Source organism: Schistocerca serialis, chromosome 9 (assembly GCF_023864345.2).
Source record: "Schistocerca serialis cubense isolate TAMUIC-IGC-003099 chromosome 9, iqSchSeri2.2, whole genome shotgun sequence".
NCBI lineage: Eukaryota > Metazoa > Arthropoda > Insecta > Orthoptera > Acrididae > Schistocerca > Schistocerca serialis.
In genome coordinates this window covers 367,862,278-367,874,955 of record NC_064646.1, presented here as the reverse complement: position 1 = coordinate 367,874,955, position 12,678 = coordinate 367,862,278, and the positions used below count along the sequence as shown (strand labels likewise).

General features: G+C 36.7%; 1 pseudogene; it reads right to left on the bottom strand.

Annotated features, from left to right (window-relative positions):
- The window catches only part of LOC126419618 (60S ribosomal protein L8-like), a 45,883-nt pseudogene extending 33,487 nt beyond the window's left edge, over positions 1–12,396 (bottom strand).
- Between the last annotated feature and the right edge of the window lie 282 nt (positions 12,397–12,678).

Sequence of the window (12,678 nt, the reverse complement as noted above, 5' to 3'; positions counted from 1 at the left end):
TGAACTCTTCTTCTCCTGTGTGAGATCTAGAGGGGGTTGGAATAACAACCCAAATTCATATTAGTTGAAGTGTGCTATGTGCAAGTTGCTTTTAGGCACTAATGTTAGCACTGTTGGGGGAAACTGTACAAATTTTAACATGTGTTCAATGGTACCTGTAGGACTGTATGGTTTCCAAACACAAAAATGTCCTCTTGTAGATGATTCTTGTATGTTTGTAGACGAAGTAGAAAAATGGTACACACTTATTGAAGAGGGTACTCTGTTTTCCACATACAAGCAGAACATTTTGTACTACATTGCAGGGTATGTTGCCCTCACAGTTTCAAAACAAGTTACATATAAAGACTGCCTCTATTTAGGCCACACACTGTTTGTAATGATGCAACATATGCACTTCTTAGTACTGCAGAAAAGAGCTCATTCACAAACTTTGTAAACCGAGGCAAGCTTATTGAAACAAGTAATGCTGTATACTCTATGGTGGAGAACTCAGAAAAATTGTTTCAAATGTTTGTTGTCAATGGTGACATGAGGCAAAAGCATTTAATTACTAAGATTGTCATGTGTGTTCTTAAAAAATTTGTGAACTATTCATTCCCTAAACTTGACCATGACTTCCATAATTAATGCAGAATTGAAGATTTGCATGAGACACAGCTTGTACGCAAGATTGCATCCAGGTACATTCAGGTGCGGCTGAAAACATATGGGAAAAGGTTTTCACTTGAGAAAATAGGTCACAATACAACTAGTGTAAGACAAAAACTCAGTAAGATTATTTTATTCAGTAATGTGTAGTGTTGTGCTTGTAACATTGCAGCAGTGGTTAAAAACGTATTGGAAATGACAAATATAAATTTCGAGTTTCAATGTGTTTTTGTGTTCTCATTTCAATACCCTTGCTCATGCTTAATGTTTACAGTATTCATCATTTTACAGATGATAAAGAAGTGCATAGACATATGAAGGTGTTCCTTAGTCATTACAATCAGGGTAACTATTAACTAATCATAGTATCTTTGTACCAATTGCTATTCTTGTTTCAAATGGCTGGTGTTCCAACTGTTTGTATTATTTTGTACCAAATGTAACGTTTTTATTACCTCTGTGATTCATTCAAATGTCTTTCCACCTCCCTAAAAGCTCTTAGGCTTGTGATTTTTCTTTAATTGCTTTGACTGCGAAGTGAGCTTCTGACAGTGATTTAAGTTGAACAAAGTCAGGTTGATACAAATACCTTAATATTTCAAAGTAAATCTGGAAACTGAATCAACACTGTTTTTACTTCTTATTAACACCTGATTTCCTTTTCTTGGGATGTAAATTAATTCAGAACATTAGATATGGGAAAAATATTATGTTTTTTAAGACTGAAGTTACCCAGAATGACTGAGTAATTTTGTATCAGTATTAAAACTGAAATTTTACTCCAAGAGAGCGTCTCTAGCACATATTTCCTCATTGCCAAGCACACCTCAGCAATACAGGTGAAATTTTGGTGTCTGTTGTGATGTAAATTGTGTGTGCAGTACTTTCAAAAAGACGGAAAAAAGTGGTGCAAAGTACCCAGATTGACTGTACTGTTTATATACGTTAGTTCTCCGTTAAATATGCACTTTAAACTAACTGATTTAATCGCAATTTTCACGTTGGTACATGTGAATTAGTTCAGTAAAAGAAGAGAACAATTTTCGTGTCAATGTCACAAGTTATTTTGGTTGTTTCATATGGTGCCTGACAATAATTAGCATATTGTTGTAGATATCCAAATTCACGTTTAAATAAACCCCATTACGTTTTTTGCCGACGCTAAAGATGATGTCGCCACGGATAAGTGCATTACATATGTGAATAAAACTGTTCCTTACACCTGGGAAAAATATTGTTTCGCCTTTAGCTACTTTATATTTACGATAGTACAGTAGACTTTAGTGTTCATGAGCGTAAAAGGAAATTGGTAGCACGTTGCTTTAATGTTAATGTAGTTCGTTTTATTGTCGTCAAGAATGTAGTAACTTCCAAACGAAAACGAGTGCCGCCTTTCTAACGAAAATATCACATACAGTTTTTTGCCTAACTGCAATATGGCGGCGCTAACAGATGACGGCACGCTGAGACAGCCGAAGTTCGCCATCCAGTTAGTATAGAGATCACTGGATGTTACCAACTGAGGATTATGTCGTCTCTGAATTTCTGAAGTCACAGATTCAACAATTTCCAGACTTACGACGCAGCGAAGGTTTTTGAGCCATGGCTGCATTTGGAGCAACGGCTTTGGAAAGTGTTGTGTTAGTCGATGTTTAAAATATTTTGTTAGAGATGTGAAGAAGTTGTGAAAGATTGTTAGCCACCATTTTCTCGGCGATGCAACATGGTTAAAATTCTAAATTGTTTAGTAGAAGTGACAATGTAGTTCGTTATTCAATGTAACTCGAATTTCATTTTACATACAGACAAGTCACTATCGTAATTCCTGTGTCATATATTATCATTAATAACTTTTGTTAAAATTACGTCAGAAATAGCATTTACATAACCTGAAGAGTTTGCATATTCCAAGTATGATGAAGTTCGTTTATCGTTCGTTTAATCAGAATGGAATAAAAAGTTTGTGCATTAGTCACCTTGTTTACATTTGCTGACGTAAATTTTGCTGAATGAAATCTTGTCAACTAGTTAACAAATTTCAGTATTTCCTAAAGTGAAACTGTAAATATGGATGCCTAAGCATGGCATTAGAAACAATACTGCTTGCTTCCATCTTGAAATTTTGGGCAAAAATCACAGCGATAAAACTGGATATTATTTTCAAAGTTAATAAAGTAGTTTATCTGCTTCATAGATTTGCTACCGCAAAACATAGTTATAACATTTATTTCAGAGGGTGAAATCAGATTAGTCACAAATGTTCCTTTTCCTATGCCCGCAAGTAACGACTGTTGTACTAGCAGATATAATAATGCTGTTGAAATGCCATGTAAAGTAGACAGGGTTAAATTTATGGCTGTGCATTTGTGACAGTGTGTGAAATGTACGATCAGGCTCATATATTCACCAGTTACTCTGGAAACAATAGTCAATAGCCTATTTCCTAACAACAGTTTAGTGAGAGCGCACACAATTCAAATTAGACAAATGGTGATATTAGCATCAATCTTTGCCAACGTAGTAACATTGCAAATATTCCACTGATAATATAAAGCTTTTGTGTTTGCTGAAGGTTGTTGCAAAGGCTAAAGTTGCGATACGTTTCACAGTGAAGGACCTCCGTTACGACTGCGCACACGGCCAGTGAAACGACCATTTTAGCACGTAGCGACCGAAGGGGCGGTACAGTCCTTTCTGCAGGCCAGTATAAAACTGTTGACCGCTTTTGGCATCTTTAAACAATTTTAATAGACGAAACAAACAAAACATAAGACCAACTGGCTGCAAAGTATCAGTATTTTAGTGACTGATTGCAGTTGCATATATTGTGACCTGTCAAAGCTATCACCGAAGCCCATACGTAAAATGAACTAGAAATTAATAAGTAATATCAATAATAAATGCAGTACCAGCCAGTTTCCCTCACGATAATTGGGCGTATAGGGTGGAATATGTCTCGCTCTCTATATCGAACAGAGGGGAGAGCAGAGTTTAGAATGCTTACTGCAGCAGCCATTACTACGTTGCGTTGCAGGAGGTGTGAGGTGGAGGAACGCAAGAATTTGCACGCCAAAGCTTCGGAATCCCACATCGCAACATATACACGGGCGTCTCCGAATTGAACGGACACGACGGGATTTGGGAATTCTGCACAGCACGTGCAGTTAAAAGCAACAAAAAGTGTGTTTGTGAGCTTGCTACGCTCCTCAAGAGCTGTATTAGTATTTTTATTATTTTTTCGTAGTCATGGCAGTTTCTAGAGCTGATTCTTTGAAATGGATGAACAATGTGTAGTAAAACAATTAGTGAAAAGACCATTTTCGCAAAAGAAATATGAGGATAAGTTAGTGATAGTAAAAGAGAGAAGACTTATTCTGAATCCTCCGCACTTGTAGTATCAGCAGGAGGAAAAAGATAAGAACCATTACAAAAAGTGTTTAAATATAAACAACAATGATAAATGTGTGGCTGTATGGTTCATGCGAACTAAAAAAAACTTTATTACTGGCCAGAGTACTGTTAGCAACTGACAAAATGTTCTGGAATAGGACGGGTTTCGCAGACTTACCATATTTAATTACAGCTTTGCATAAACCTAACGGATCAACAACGCATATAAAATCTTTTATAGCATTAAAAACTTTCGGCACTCAAAGATTGACCATTGATTGAACTGTCATAAAAAAATTATTGGTGGTTTGCACAATGAAAAGATGAAATAAAATAGAAATCTATTGCAGTGGAACCTATTGCAAATCAAGAACATTCTTTTAGAGACCACGATGAAAGATAGGAGTCATTAAATAGAGGCAATTACATAGAACTGCTACAACTTCTGTCTAATTATTAATTAGCAGTGTCTCAGCATTTAAAGACAACTAGCTTTTTCAAAGGGACCTCTGCTCTTAATCAGAATGATCTGACGAATGCTGTGGCCAGTATTGTGAGACATAAGATTAAATCAGGTAGTTATAATGCTCCTTCTGTGGACTCATGCTCGAAGAAACAATTGCTGTCACCATGAAGTCAAATATCTACTATTCTACACTATGGTGAAGACGAAGGCAACTACAAACAACGATTTCTACACTTCACTGATCTAAGTTCTGACTAGACAGCCAGTGGTTTATTTGAATATGTAAAAATAACTGCAAATGACTTAGGATGTCCAAACAATTTTTTTTAGCTTTCGATAGGGCTGCAATAATGGCTGGGTATGTTCGAGTTCATACTTTAATTAAAGCGGAGAATCCTGATGCTACCGTCATCCACTAATATAATCATAAGCTTATCTCATACTTATCCAATCTGTGAACTTTATTAAGAAAACCAGACAATTTTTTTCCCCTTAATGGTTTATCCGCTTTTTCTCAGATTGCGTTTCATGCACAGATGCTCTTAAAGCCTCTACTGAAAAGAAAATGCCAAGTGTTGCACGTACACGATGGAATTTTGTTTCCAGGCTCGTAAGCACAGTGCATCAGTATAGAAGACATCAGTTTCCTACTTCAATGGGGGAGAAATGTGGCACCTGGTCTAGTGAAGAAATCAACAATACTTGTAACTTTATGCGATTTCTCTCAAGGACTCAAACCAACTTTTTCTTTATTATGTATGGTAAAGTTTTTGCATTTTCGTATATTCTTTCTGAAATTTTACAAAAGAAAACCATAAATATATGTTACTGTATGGAAAAAGTAAACGAATTTATTACCACAATGCAAAATATTAGAAACACAGGATTTGAAGAATTATGGTCAGAAACTATGAGCATTGCTGATGAAGAGAATGAAGAAAGGCCTAGAAAGAGAAACTGTTGTGAAGATGAAACCCATTCTTCAGACTTACAGGTTTTCTGTGAAGTCCTGGACACATTAACAGCTCAAGCTAAATTAAGATTTGAATCATAGAAACAGCTGAAATTTCTAACATTACCAGGTTTTAAAAATTTTACAAGCTACGATAAAAATTTTCTGACAAATATATTTTGAGAACTGAGAGAACTATATGTTTCTTATTTCAATATACTGCCTCTGAAATCTGAACTGGAACTGTTATAGTCACTTTAAGAATTTTCTAATGAATCATTTCAAACCATTGCATATTATATGATATAAAATGGACTTGTAGTGTACAGTGAAGTTAAGAAAATAGGTGAACTTATTTTAATATTTCCTTCTACCACTGAAAGTGCGGAAAGGAGTCTTTCTTCCTTGCAACGATTAAAACGGTATTAACCGGAAACACAAGGACCAATTCGTCTGAGCTACTTGGCTCTTTTATCAGTGGCAAAAGACACATTTGATTTACAGAGAGGACACAACAAGGAATAGGTTTTTGATTGTGTAACAATGCAGTTTATCCATAAAGAAAGATGGCTTGAATCCATGTAGCTATATATACATAAACAGGTATGTAAAAATGTTTATTTTCCTTTTATAATCGTTGTTTAACTTATCACAGCTTGTTTCAAGAAAAACTGATTTTCATTCACTGTTCGTGAAGATAACATTTAACCACCAATCACTTGTCCAGATCTGGTAAGCCTAGTGACAGCCCAGACATTTTCCCAGAATGTGCCACTGCTGATACGTAGGAAACTTGATGTGTTTGAATGCAGCTTGTAGCCAAATAAGAGCACAATCTGAAATCTGTAGAATCGTTAGGGTTTGGTCACAAGTAACAATGAAACAACATATCACCCGCAACCATAGATCTTCTCATCAGGCGCACAGTTTACAGCGAATATCTGACCACAAGGCATTGAAAACGCTGGTCACGTCATGCTGTGTGACGACACTGTGCTGGCAGCCTCTTTAAACAACCATACTCCGAACCTCATAGAGTGCTACAGAGTGGCGATCAAACGTTCAAAATATAACTGAAAAGTAAGATACAATTTCCGTTCAGTTGCTGAAGCCAACGTGAGTGTTTCAGGACCAAGACGACGGACTATTTCTTCCACAAAACAGTCTTACATCTAACACCAATACACTACCCAATGGATTTCAGTTCAGCTCTTCTCCCCTGTGGGAGGAGTTACATCTGAAATCCTCTTTTTTTCAGACCATTCATATCTGGCTTAAGTTCAAGTGTATTTTTCTGTGTCAGATATTTATGCTAACAAAGTTGTTTAATTTCGTTGCAACATACATCAGTGCTACTGCTCCTACGTTTCCACATAGAATTTCCTCTTCATTCTTTCCAGATGAACGGCCTAAAGATGTGATGTCAAAATAATGTAGCTGTGCTTTCGCAGTGTATTGGCATATATGAGTCAACCTGATTGAAGGGGGTGTAGACGGGCTGTCAGTTGACCACGCAATTTCACATCTGAATAAATTATAATATCTTCCATTGTTATACTCGAATTAACTATACTATGTCTGTTGATTCATCCATGACACAATGTCCATCCTATACATATCATTCAGTTCTATTTACAAAATTTTATGTTCTCTCCATTCCTGGATAGTGAAATACAATAGGTATATTAGTACACATACTCCAGTAACAGTTGAATGTAGAATCCAAAAACGTAATTGTTTTGGTAGGAAAAGAAACTAGACAGTTTATTGAAAAGTATACACTTCAGTTTAATTAAAAAACTGAAGTTTTCACGAAACTCTAGTACTTTATCTGTATTTGCTATTGAACATATGAAAATACTTTTATCAGCACTTCATTTATAGCATTTGTTATCATATGATCTCTGCAATTTTTTCAGTTAATGTGGATGTGGTTCAGATAACCGTTCTTGCGAGTCATTGGTCCATATTCCCTGGTATGTTCACAAAACCCAACAAATACACTCCTGACGGAGAGCACTCTTACACATACATAATGTCGAATATGACAGGACATACTTTCATTAAATTAACAAGAAGTCCCAGAGTCTTTTAGAGGCGTCAAATCGAATAAAAGAAGTTTGGCCTTGCAGGTTGCAGTCAACTTTTACTTGTATCTCTTCTTTGTGTTTGGTTTCATTACTAATCCTTTCAGTTCTTCTGGCAGCAATAGGACCAATCTTTCTACCAGCACTAGTTCTACTTTTAACAGTCGAAGCTTTTTCAGTGTACAGTTATGCACCATCACCATCAGGATTTTCAACTGGATTCATAGATACCCCTCTTCCTTTACACGTAGCCTCATATTTATGGCATGTACGTCCATCTTTAAGAATTGGCTTACAAATCTTCCACCTCCAGCTACAGTATCAACCATGGTTCAGCTGTTTGAAGGTATAACTTTCTATGCAATGGATGGTAACTTCCCATGAGTTTTCTCAGTGTCTGGGTTATGTGCAAAACAGTTACATAATTGCATGAAGCATAAGCAGGGTAACCACAAACCCCTGTTTGCTCCCCCAGATTGCAAAAAATTGTCCCTTCATCATTTTACAGAGCAGCATCACACTTCCAATTTGCAAGTTGGCTTTCCTAACACAGCACAGAAACTGTCCCGTGTACATGCCTTCTCGTGCAATGAAGATTTCTTTACACGTCTTGAATCTGTATGGGTCTCTGAGTTGAACACCTGTGAGTATTAGTCCCAAATCTTGCGTCATGTATTTGATCCTGAACAACTCCTTGGACATAATCATGGCGTTCAGTGCCATCTAAGGCTCGAAATCTTGGTATACCTTTACTGTGTTTCATATGGGAACTGTACACACTGCCATCTCTCTTACACTGAGTTCATATCACACATTCAGTTTCTAGCCAGTTTTTATCCCAGCTACAATGTTCCTGAAGACAGTGTCTTCTTTACCATAATACCATTTCAATTTAAATGATGAGGGCAGATCTCTTATACAGCTACACTCACACCAATTGTCATTTCATATGATTTAACTCGCCACCATACAATACATAACAAAAGTAATGGTTAAACAATAGTGTTGTGACTGACAACTTTTTATAGACACGTTAAGATTTTAAAACAGTTTATGTAAATATTTGCAGTTAAATTATAATATTAAAGGATGAAAAATGAAATGGAAGCCAACACATGGAAAGGTAACTGCATTAACAGACTGAAAAGATCTAGAGAAGAAATTACAATTCCTAGAGTTCATGAAGATAAACTGCCAATGTTGCTAAACATAGCAGCTCATTTCCCATAGCAGCATAACATTTTCCAACAATGGCATTCGTAATACTAGTCGTAATTGCCTGAGAAGTCGCTCGTATGTGGTGGGATCAAAGTGGCTGATAATGTTGGTGATATCAACAGTGAGCCATCGCTTTTGTGTTGGGCCCTTCATGCATAGATGTAAACTTACACTTCATAACCCCTTGTTTCTACCAATAACACTACAATGAGTTGATACAAGTTGTGACCCTGTCTTGTATCTTGTGATTTCCTGAAGGCTTAACTGCCAATATGCCATTTAATTATAACAAATCATACGAAGAACGAAGTGTATTTAATAAATCTTCAGTTTGATGTTGCCTTGAAATGAAATACATTCACACAATGAGATACTAAAAATTCTTTAAGCATTAATATGACGTTTTTCATCATTTCATTACAACGAATTATATCAATCCGAATGCGTTTTACAGAGATCCTCAATGTGATTTAACTAAAAACGACAAAATTCAATATGGCGTCTCCCAGGTTCTTTAAAGCAAAGAAAGATGTTCATGTCCCTCCCAGCTTGCCAAGAACTATCGTCAAAATGACGTGCAAATATATGCAGCTACGAAACTTGATAGCAGTCCGCAAATGAAGAAGTCTGGAGACGCTACATTGGATTAGTTGTCTTTGATTGTGTTCATGTTTTAAGCTGTGTTATGAAAATATCCCACGTAAGGTGCATGAACATTTGTCACAAACACATCATTCTTGGTACTGTTTGTTATAATTAAATGTCAGTTAGCGAAACCTGACTGTAAAACCGCTCAGGAGATATTAAGATGAGTGATATTATTACTGAGATAGCAATAGCTACAAACAACAAAATCTTGAATGAATGGTATGAGCGCTTGGCTTTGTAATTTTAATGCCACTTCCTTACACAATGTAACAAAGATATACACCTTTGCAACAGCGTTCTTGGCGTACACGTTTGGAACTGCAGACTGGTTCAGATCGCCTGATACACGATACATGTGTGATATTCATCAAATGGTTCAAATGGCTCTGAGCACTATGAGACTTAACATCTGAGGTCATCAGTCCCCCTAGAACTTAGATCTACTTAAAGCTAACTAACCTAAGGACATCACACACATCCATTTCCGAGGCAGGACTCGAACCTGCAGCAGTCGCACAGTTCCAGACTGAAGTGCCTAGAACCACTCAGCCACCACAGCCGGCGTGTGATATTCATAGAGCAAATCTGTGCATGCCCACTAAAAGGCAATAACGTTCGTAACTCAAAGAGGAGTGTCTAATTTGTTGCAAAATCGATCATTCTAACAGAACATTTCCAAGACTTAAAGTTTTGTAGTTATTAAGTGATCGTTGTTCTCTTTTGCAGCTATGAGGGAATTACTTTATTAGTGCACTGAATTGTTCCAGGCTCAACCGTTCGTTTTATATTATATCTACACAAGCATATTTTTATCCAAATATGCGTTTGTACAGCATTTTGTACATTTAGGATGCAATTGTTTATGGAGCCTTTGCAATTGTAGTGTCTGTAACCATCTGCAGCTCATGGTCTAGTGGTTAGGGTTGCTGCCTCTGGATCATGTGTCCTGTATTTGATTCCAGCCCAGGTCGGAGGTTTTCTCCACCTGGGGACTGGGTGTTTGTGCTGTCCTCATCATTTCATCATCATTCGATAGTATGGGGAGACTGGACCATGAAAAGAGTGGAAATTTGTATGGACGCTGATAACACATCTTTGAGCTCCCCACAAACTAGACATCATCGTCATCATCATCAGCAGCAGCATATATAACTGCAGGATTAGGGCAGAACAAATTACAATGACGAAAAGCCAGACGCTGTTCGGTACGACCCTATCTGAATCAACAGGTGAAGGCATGGGCTTATTTTTTTTAATCGATGAAGAAATTGAGTCCAGAATATCCGCAGAAATTTTGGAACATCATGGGAAGAGATGCGTATTTTGACAAGATGATAGAGTATGAAATTCCCCAAAGTGATGCAGTAATGTATGAGGCAACCACCTAGTTGGAAGTAAGAATTAAACCTTTCATTTTATACCATTTATGGTTGGACTCTCTCAGTGACTACCTTCAGTTCCTCCTTCCTGTCATACTCAAGTGGAGCATAAGCTGCAATCAAATCAAAAGTGAACTTACGTCAATTAAGGTGCTACCTACAAAGATTGAAAATTATACACATAAAACTATATGCATCTTTTCTCAGAAATAAACGTTTGCTGACCTATTTTATTATCATGCAGTGGTTTGTAAGGATCATATGGCAGACATTTTTCCCCGCTGTATGGCTATTTTAGAACTTAAATGCGCTTTTCACAAACAATTTAGATAAAAGAATTTCTGTCAGTAAAAAATATTGCTTTTGTTAAATTACTGAATTTCGAAAATTTATTCACTGAAAAATGCCCAAAAGCATCCACATGAAAACGTGAAGTTACCTGCTGGCCACAGACGTCAGTAATAACAATAAATCATAACAATAACCTGAAGAAAGTACTCTTGGAGTACCCCCTTCCGATCATGCACGCTTTATTGTCTTCTAGTGTGCATGTGCAGATTCACAATAGTCTATTTTCACACATGGATAATGTGTTTACTAATTCTTTTAGTTTCACACGTTTTGCTGCCAGATGGCAGTCGTGATAAACCTGTTTTGTTCCTGGGGAATTGTCATATAAGGGTGCACAAACAAAGAAAGCGAGTTGCTTGCGTGTGGAGGCCAGCTCGACGTGGCTTGCACTTGCGTGGGTAATGTCACCTTGGTATCCAATAGAGCAATGCACAATGGCAGCTGGATGGTGGCATCGATTGTTGCAGACGTGTGCCTTATGGTGAGGCACAATATATGATACATTGTTTATCAGCTTCGCTGCTGCCAATGGACGACACACTATGCTGACAAATGCGAATCATTCACCCTCCAACCTCTCTCAAACGGTATTACAGAAATTATTGGGTGATTTTTCCGTTACTTATGGTTTTATACATAAGATTCATGGTGAGGTGTATATCATTTCATCAGCGATCATAGTTATTGTGATATCTCGCACATAATAACACAATGTGCGAAATTCGTTGTGTTTGGAATGAAAAATAGGGGTAGCTGTGATTTTGCGTTTAGTGCATATTACATCATGAAATTTAGCTAACATACTGACATTTTCATTAAAGCTGGGAGGGTGTCTAGAAGCATCTCTGATCTCGAGAAAATGGGTTTTATGTAGCGCACTCAGTTCTTTACTTGTGTGGTGCAATACAATGAAAGAGAACTATTCACAAACATGTATCGTATTTCGTAAATGGTTTAAAATATCTAAATGAGGTTTGGTCAAATAACAGCATGCAAAGAGGTGAGTATTTTGCCATATAGTTAGTTAAATATGAAACTTTGTTATTTATGGCAGTATAGTAATAGCTACAGCTTTTCTTCTTTCAATTCAGTACTGTAATGTTTTAAGAGTTGTTGGTAGCTATGAGAAGTGAATTTGCTAATATGAAAATAAACATGTAAGTTCTTCATTTATGTTATTGGAAACCGACACAATAGGTCTTCCATAAGCTATGAAAGTACATGAGTTGGATGGCTTTGTGGAGGTTGTACCATGTTTCTTCATACGAAGTAAAATTAAACTTGCCAACAAGATAAATGTACTCTTTACTCACAAATAGTGATGTTTCTTCAAAGAAAAAATGGTTGACGATTCAAATAAAAGTAAGTCGACAATTGTGTTGCAATTTTGGTGGAATCCCATAACATATCATATTTTTAAGAGTGAACTACTGGAATAGATATTACCAACGAATTTTCTTATTGCACTTCAATGATCCAAGAAACATGAAAACAATTCACAGCAAATACAATAATATTTTTTGTTTCTACCTCTAT